General features: G+C 37.5%; 1 long non-coding RNA gene across 1 annotated transcript; it reads right to left on the reverse strand.

Moving 5' to 3' along the window:
* Positions 1-3,529: 3,529 nt before the first annotated feature.
* Positions 3,530-6,099, reverse strand: LOC147506122 (uncharacterized). The gene is made up of 4 exons (XR_015220737.1): positions 5,644-6,099; positions 5,494-5,556; positions 5,270-5,422; positions 3,530-3,898 (listed from the first exon to the last, which is right to left on the reverse strand). It is a non-coding gene; the product is annotated as an uncharacterized LOC147506122 (long non-coding RNA).
* Between the last annotated feature and the right edge of the window lie 2,248 nt (positions 6,100-8,347).

Genomic DNA, 8,347 nt, shown 5'->3' on the forward strand with positions numbered 1-8,347 from the left:
AAAATTTTGGCAATGTTTGATAGAAAGCACTGGGCAACAGGTCAATAACATTTCATGCATTTAACGTTTTGAATCGGGAAATAATTATTATTTAAAAAACTAAATAGTCAAAAATTTATTGGTGAAGGTGAAACGGAAGCAAGTGAGGATTACAACTTAATCTATGTCTTCCATGGAAGTGGGATTAAACTCTTTATCATAGGAGGTTTTGATCGGCGTCTTGGTGCTTTTGGCAGGGGTCTCTTCAACCTTGAGTTTTGGTTTAAGGTAGTTTAGGTGTGACTTGGTGAGATAATAAAAAACATACATCATTGCTTTTAGACCGACAATGCCTGGTGGAGTTTCGGGCTTAGAAATTGGGAAGTTGTCCTCATAGGATGTTGTCAGTGGCTTGCTTGTATCTGGGCCTTCGTTTGATAAGTGAGACATTTGCTGCAAAAGATACATGAGAGCCACCAAACATTAGGCACATAAATAGATGACAATGTACAAATTAGATGAACAATGAAGAAGAGCAAGTGGGAATCGTACCTGTGGACTGGGTGTTGGTAAGGGAAGGCTTGCTTCTATGGCGAGGTAATGAGAAATAGATACCAAGTTTTATCGCATGAAAGGGAATTGAGGGTGATTTTTTATAGGGGAAGGAAGTAATGTAGTAAATGTAAAAGGGTGGGGAATTGATGAGTATGGGAGTTACATATACATATAGGATGAAGTGAGTCAAAAGAAGTAGAATGAAATGTTTTTAATGTTTTTAATGTAATAATTGCGGTAGTTTTCATACCAACAATGTATAATAGATAAGGTACAAAGCGGGATTAATTTGTTTGAAAAGCAATGTAACTGAATATAATGTGAGTAATGATTCCCATAACAACGAATTTAATCAGACAAATCGACCTACTAAAGATAATCTCTGATTTGTCTTGACACATGCGCCCATGTGTATCAATGCAAGGTAACGTTTAACAAACAGTGTGTCGCAAATAGGTGGTAAAAAAAGTAGGTCTGCCTAGCAGTACATGCTCGTATCATGTTGGTTAATAGAGATGCATATTCGTTATGCGGGGGATAGGAAGCAACCGAGGTCTTTTCTAACGCACCTAACAAAGATTGTTTGTGCATGCTAGTATGTTTTGTAAAAAAAGAGCTGGTTTGGGAACCTTATTTTCATGGACGCTTGGAATGATGCATTTATTTTTGGGTGGATCTTGTAGGCATTGGCTTATGTGGTTAAGTTGGGATGTAAACAATTTTTTGAGCACATTATTAATCTGGTCATGAATCCAATCTCAAGTCGCACAACAATGCGGGCTCTCAAGAGCAATTGGAGAGTGGCGGTAATTTTGGTTTTTTTAGGCGTTAACTAATGTCTTAGATGCTTTGTTTAAGAGCTCAACCGTCGGACCACTGAATTAAAATACCATCCTCTATTCTTGCTGGACTAATGAGCTGAAAGACAATAAAATAATAAAGGCTTGGCTAGATTGTGACTAAAATGGTTAGTTGTATACCTGACTTATGACTCGGTACTGGTAAAAGGCTTTGTCAACTTAACCTTAAATAGATACGGTTGTTTAATAGAAGAAGGAAGCAGTAATTAACTGAGAAGTAGATATATATTGGTTGCTGGCAGAAGGGTATGTGCTAAGCAAACAACATTGATTTTGGCCGAAAGAAAAAGGGAAACAGGGGGGGGGGGGGGAAATAACCAAAAAAAAAAAAGCCAAACAACACTGATGAGATAGATAGGGGAAAAAGCTCAATAAGATAGATAGAGGTTCGTTCAAACTTGGTATACATAAACGACACTCCATAATGCACTAAACACTAACAAAGCATGTTAAGATAAAGCAAGTTGAAAACATAGTTGTGCAATCTAGGAAGCAAAGGGAAACTAAAAATTGATAGGTATGAAAGAATTAATTTCCTTCTTTTTCTTCAAGGGTCGCCTTATGCCCCCATGTCCATCGAAGATGGTACGTAGTCAGAGTCGTCAACGACGCTCTCCTCATCATCACTAATGATGATCACATTAGGAATGACATGGTGTGCTTGCAGAGTTGCAATCTGTTGAAGTAGGGTAGTGTTCTGGGTTTGAAGTTGTTGAGTCTCGGCTTGGAGCTGTTGATTTCGAAGGCGCATTTGGCATAGTTCCCTTGAGTTGAAGTCAATAAGATCAAAATGGTAGATAGAACGAAGGTATTCGATCGATCTCCGGGCGGCAACCTCATCAGAACCATTTTGGCTGATAGATGGATCTCCGAAACATCTCTTCTTAGATGTGATGAATGTAAGGGTCTGTATATCGACCCAAGATTTGTAACGGCCGAACCTGAAGACTGCATCATAGATAGGTAGTGGTAATCCTATTTGATGGGTAACGTCATTTAGCAAGTGTTTGAAAGAAATTGCAACTGTGCTGCCATTTTCCATTGCCTGTGACGAATTGGGTAAAAAAAGAAGTTGTAATTAGAAAAAAACATAACTGAATGAAATTGGTAAGTGTGTAGTACAATATGAAATTGTTATTAGCAAATGGGGAAGAAAACTTACGGGGTAACTTGTCGGAACTATGTACTTGGAGGACCTGGCCATTAAAAGAGACAGAATCGTAAGTATAAAAAAAATGTTAGCTCAATATGGCAAATGGGCGGGGGGAAAAAACGAACCTCGTGGAAGAGAGGACAGAATTATGAACAACTGGCTGGTTATGAACTCATTCCGACAATGTATTTATAGGAGTTGAGGAGACCTTTCAATGACGATATATAGTGGGAAGGCATGGGTGGAAAGCTATTTAAAACTGTTAAAGGAGTTGTTTAAAAAACTTAAATAAGAGGAAGAGGAAAGGAACAGTTTTTGGAATGGGAGGGGAGAAGTGTATGGGCCAAAAGCGTTAAGAACCGGTGTTGTGTTTTCATATAGGAACCCACGCTAAAAGGCGGAAATGATATATTGGCTCGGCAGATTTTAAAAGACCCCGGTGCCTAAGGTTTTCAATTCATAAAAAAGAGTGTTTCTCCAATGCTAAAATTCTTTTGCTGATAAGCCTATAAAACCACGCCGGGTAAATATGCCAAGTTAATTGACGATTCTTTTGGGTGTCTGTAACATGGGAAGTCCACGTTGCAAATCAGAAGCAAACCAATCTGGACAGAGGAACAAATGCATGCGCATTCTCTAAATACTACGTAGCTGAGCGAAAGGTTTTAATTACCTAATAAATAGTCTTGCGTTATCGGTGCTCGTCGATGAGAGAAGAATCTGCTTGAAAGAAGTAGGTATTGAAAACATGCGAAGTAGTTTAAAGCCATTAAAATTGTGTTGAAAGTGCGAACTGAAAACTGAAGAAACAGTATAAAGACACCAGCATTTTGGTGAATGTGTGCATGAACATTGTCAACGCAACTAACAAAACGGGTGTGTTTGCCAGATTTTGTAACCTACCTATAAATCATGCTGGAAACCAATTAATTAGAAAGTTGTTGGTGCATACGTTATTTACCAAAAGAAGGCGTCTCAAACATGCCCAAAGCAGGTGCTTTATAAGAACGTCGATAGAATTACAATTGTTGAGGGTCTAAAAGGTTTCACGCATTCTTGAAGACATTCTTAGAAGCGAAGAACAAAACATGTACATGAGAACTGAGCAAGTTCAAGAAAACACTGCAACTTTGCTTGCAGGCAATTTTTATTACACATTACAAAGCACATGTGAAACCGAATGCTTGATCACCACAGTCAGCGTCCACACTGGAACACTGTTAGCTAATACCCCAAAGTCTGCGGCACTGTTGAAGGAAGCATTTATGTAAGGATCCTTGTGCGACTTCTTTCCATAACTCTATAAAGAGAACAAAAAATAATCGAACCATAGAAACTCCTGGACGCATACCTGTTTTAAAAAAGGGAAAGAACAAACGTGAGATTTAAAATACCCAAATGAATAAGAACACACCGTACCCGAGGCAAAATTCATTCAGGAGGCACAATTTAAAAGTTTTTCCTACAACAATTAACTAATTAACAATCGGTAACCTCGGCTAAACAAAAAAGAAAAGAAGAAGGAAAACCCTTGTATTAAAACCTCATGCGGGACTCCTATCTCCTCATGGATACCTTCCACAATTACAGCGTCCCTTATCACCTAAACATGGTTGCGGTAGATACAGCCACATAGACAGGTTTAAGTTCAATAAACAATTGTTTTAAGTGTCCTACAATTGCTTGTTTTCACATTGTCGCCTCTTGGATCATTAAATTGGATATCATCCTTGGTGGTGACCAACATGGAACTTCGAAACACGGTTTCAAGTCGTCCATGTGTGGAAAAAAAGATTCCCACGGAGAATAGAGGGCATAAAGAGAGACTTGACCCACACTAAAAGTTTCTAGGAAAGAACCAACATGCATGTTTACCTACACTTGATCCATTGCATAGATCACAAATCCTCAAATAACAGGAAAAGCTAAAATCTGATGATTACTAACAATTCATGATATTTGAATTACGTTCTTAACTTGATTTTGTTACGTTACAATGTCGCGTCATAGTCGGTCACAACTTGATATGGATTCAAATTGCCACAGTTTTTGCACTGTTACCATACATAATACATACACGATCACATAGTTGCAATAAGGGAAGTTGCAATGATAACCAATAAGGGATTGACAATTGTTAACGACACAATGTTAACAATATCATTACGAATTGCTATCTAGCCATGAACGCCATGAAGGCACAAATTATAATGAGCTATGAAGGCACTATGTGATAATCTAATAACACTTCTAAGAACGCAATGTACCTTTTTATTCACAATGACAATCTTTTCAAAAAAATTCCAATTCTTTTGGGTGCTTCTACCGAGTAAGATTTGACCAACAATCTAGTCTAACTTTGTGTGACACCCCAATGAACACCTTCAATGACACTAAAGATTCAAAAAGGTAATTGGTAGTTCTAAGGGACGGTTGGGACATTTCCCACCAAAGGGTCCCCACGACCCAAACTTTTTATGTTTCTATCATGTAAACCTTACTATTTTCCTATATAAAGATCGTGAGAGAAGGCTGAAATGAAATCCGTGCCATACTCTTTTTTTCCAAGATTTATTCTTCATTAACATTAATATAATTTTACTTGAACATACGACAACCATGCTTCTTTAGAGATTCAGAATATGACAATGATGCTAATAAATATGTTTTTTTTGATAATTAATGCTAATAAATAATAATTATAGTAGCTCCGGTTTCTTACCTGTTGAGACTGAAGATCAGATGGTGAAGGTCGAAACATGATTGGATCGAATCCATGCACTTGCTCAGCACTTCTCCTCGCGGTTTATGTCCCCAGATAATCCAGAATGTAAGATTCAATTTCATCCTCTGTCAAATCTCCCACAATACTCACCTGAAAGAAGACATTGATGGGGATCAAGGCAACAAAGGGGGATATATAGTTTTGAGTTCTTATGTACTAACCTCATGGTTACTGCTTGATGAATCGCGTCTAATGGGCCTTCTTAATTTTCCTCCAAATCACTGCTGTAGAGTTCTTATGTACAATGAATTTTCTTAATTGTGGTGGAAGACTGATCTGACATCCAGAAAAAGGATCAAACAAGAAGTTACCATTGTGATTTGCCATTCTCAAATAGCCTTGGGCTGATCCACAGCAGAAACTCCGACTTGCTAACTTTGGCAGCTTAAGATTATAGATTGTACCTTCTGAGAGACTTAAGAACATTCCAGTTTGTGTGGTTTCATCGCGAGAGATCATTAACCAAGGAAGTCGATTGAGTCCATGAAGGTAGTGTATGTGCTCTACTGCAATGGACCTCCATGCATGACAAACTGCAGCAAAACGGATATAATCTCTCAGACATAGTCTACGCAAAATCATGTTCTCCGTTGGTCACCTTATTGCAACTTCCCTTTTTTTTTGTTATAACTCGATTCCCATATCACCTCTAAAAAAAATGACATGAATCCATGAAAAAGAAGGCAGCATAGCACTTGGTCACATGAACCAAGAACAAATGGAAAAGAAACCGGCCTCATATTTCCTTCATGAGTTCATCTCCTCTGGCAATCTGGGAAACAATCAGGGGCAACAAAAATTGATTAAAAAGTAAAATTCTGGAATGTGATTTTCAAATAAAAAACGTTCTAGCTAGCAAAAAGTGCGAATCTACCAATGGCCTTCAATGTAGAATAACATCAGAACGTGTACAAAGTTCAGAGATGCTTAATCTGAAAAAAATATATTAAATTTAATCCACGCGCTTAATCTGAAAAAGTACCTGCAGTATTCTTCTCAAGAAGATCAAATTACGATTTTAGGCTTTTCGAGAAATCTGAAAATAGACAATGAAAATCTTCAGAGATTCACCCATTTAGGAATTCATTACCTACAAAATAATGCAGAATAACATCAGAACGTGTACAAAGTATCTAGATGCTTAATCTGAAAAAGTATATTAAATCTAATCCACGCGCTTAATCTGAAAAAGTACATGCAGTATTCTTCTCAAGAAGATCAAATTACGATCTGAGGCTTTCCGAGAAATCTGAAAATAGACAATGAAAATCTTCAGAGTTCCCTACAAATCATTTAAACATATAGGCCCCAGATCCCAAACTAAGGAGGTAGCATGCGTATTTAGAGACCTGATAGTTTATAGGCTTCCAGATACTGACTTGCAGCTACCTGATGCTGCTCGATCAATGTAAACCGATGCCCTGAAATGACTATTGGTGCCACACACTCTGGATCTGAACGCATCATTATATTCAAAAACTTAGAGAATGATTTTTCAAGTAACTCTTCAACTTAACTTTGTAATAGTAGTTCCAGGCACTAATACATTTGGGATTTCTCTGAACAGTGGCCTCTACCTCTGGATGCACATCGGTTGCATCAGTGGCAATAGATGCTATTTGAGTTTCAAGTATCTCAAGCTCCTCTTTCTTCTCAGTCGATGGTGTATTAGATGCCACTTTTCGTGTATCTTTAATAACTTTGAATGCTTCTAAGTACCGCCCCAAGGATGCCAATGCTTTGCATAGGTCTATTATAAGTTGGTAATGTTCGTTGTCCTTTATAAGATTTGGCAAGGGCGGCTCAATTATTGTTGGTCGTGTAGATTCTTCATCCGAATCATCATTGTACCATTCCTGCCCAGCAGCCGGTACCGCATCTCTTATTTCTTCCTTCAAAGCTTTCCTTTCTTGAAGTGATCTCTTTCCTCTTGCAGCTTTTGATAACGCAACAGGAGCTGCTAGTGGCCTGAGACCTTGAAATATGAAACCAACTTTATGGTCATCTAATACTTAACTTTTTCAAAAAGTGTGCTTTTCGGAAGCCTATTTTTGGGTCTAATTGTTTTGGCCGCATGTTCAACTCTCAAAGTTTCAAAAATAAGTGGAAAGATCGGATGGCAGCCTAAAAAAGAAAATTACCATCTTTCCTTGGAACAGCTAAGATAACTGCTACTTCAGCAGCACTAAGGTCAGCATGTTCCACATATTGTGCGCCCCAAATTTTCCTTAAAAGCGACTCTGTTGTAGCTCTTGCCTGAACCATGCTTCCCGTCAAAAGCGGTATCTAAAGTCAACTTAGTATATGCTAGAGATTAGACTACTGATCTTGCATAATTCAAATATAGACCATAAATCAAAAAGGGTTGAAGCGAGTAGTATGGAAGAAATGCCCTCTGTATAAGGAGGCTTCACATGAATGAAGCATTGTTCATACCATTTAGATAAATGCTTTGCGTTACTATCAAAGAATCAATCGGCGGGTTTTGCAAATGATAACATTATCTATTGTATATAACAATTGCAAAAATCTATATAGAATAATCTATCATCGAACCTATTAACCCACCCACATAGCATATAGGTCAATGGGCCATACTACAACTCGACTTATCTCCTAATAAGCTAAAAGCTTTGTATTGGCAATTCACATACATTGATATGTGGAAAATTTTGAGTGTTAGTTGATATGTGGTATGTGAAAAGATGTGGTATAATATATTTTTCTTGAATGGCATCTACAATTGAACAATGTGAAAACCACTTTCGATTGAACAATACCAAGACATATTTTTCATTATCATTTAACGGTTGGCGTTATTAATAGTTTTTCATAAAACTAAAAATGACAAAAAAAAAAAAACATCATACACGAAACCCGATTTATGTGTTATTCCTAATAATTGATCGGATAATTTTGTAGGGGTCGAAAGCAAGCAAGGAAAAAGACACAGAACTACTGAAGTTGTCATTGTTTAGTAACTTGATGCACCTAATGTGAAAACCACTTGATTGT

Source organism: Coptis chinensis, chromosome 4 (assembly GCF_015680905.1).
Source record: "Coptis chinensis isolate HL-2020 chromosome 4, ASM1568090v1, whole genome shotgun sequence".
Classification (NCBI taxonomy): domain Eukaryota; kingdom Viridiplantae; phylum Streptophyta; class Magnoliopsida; order Ranunculales; family Ranunculaceae; genus Coptis; species Coptis chinensis.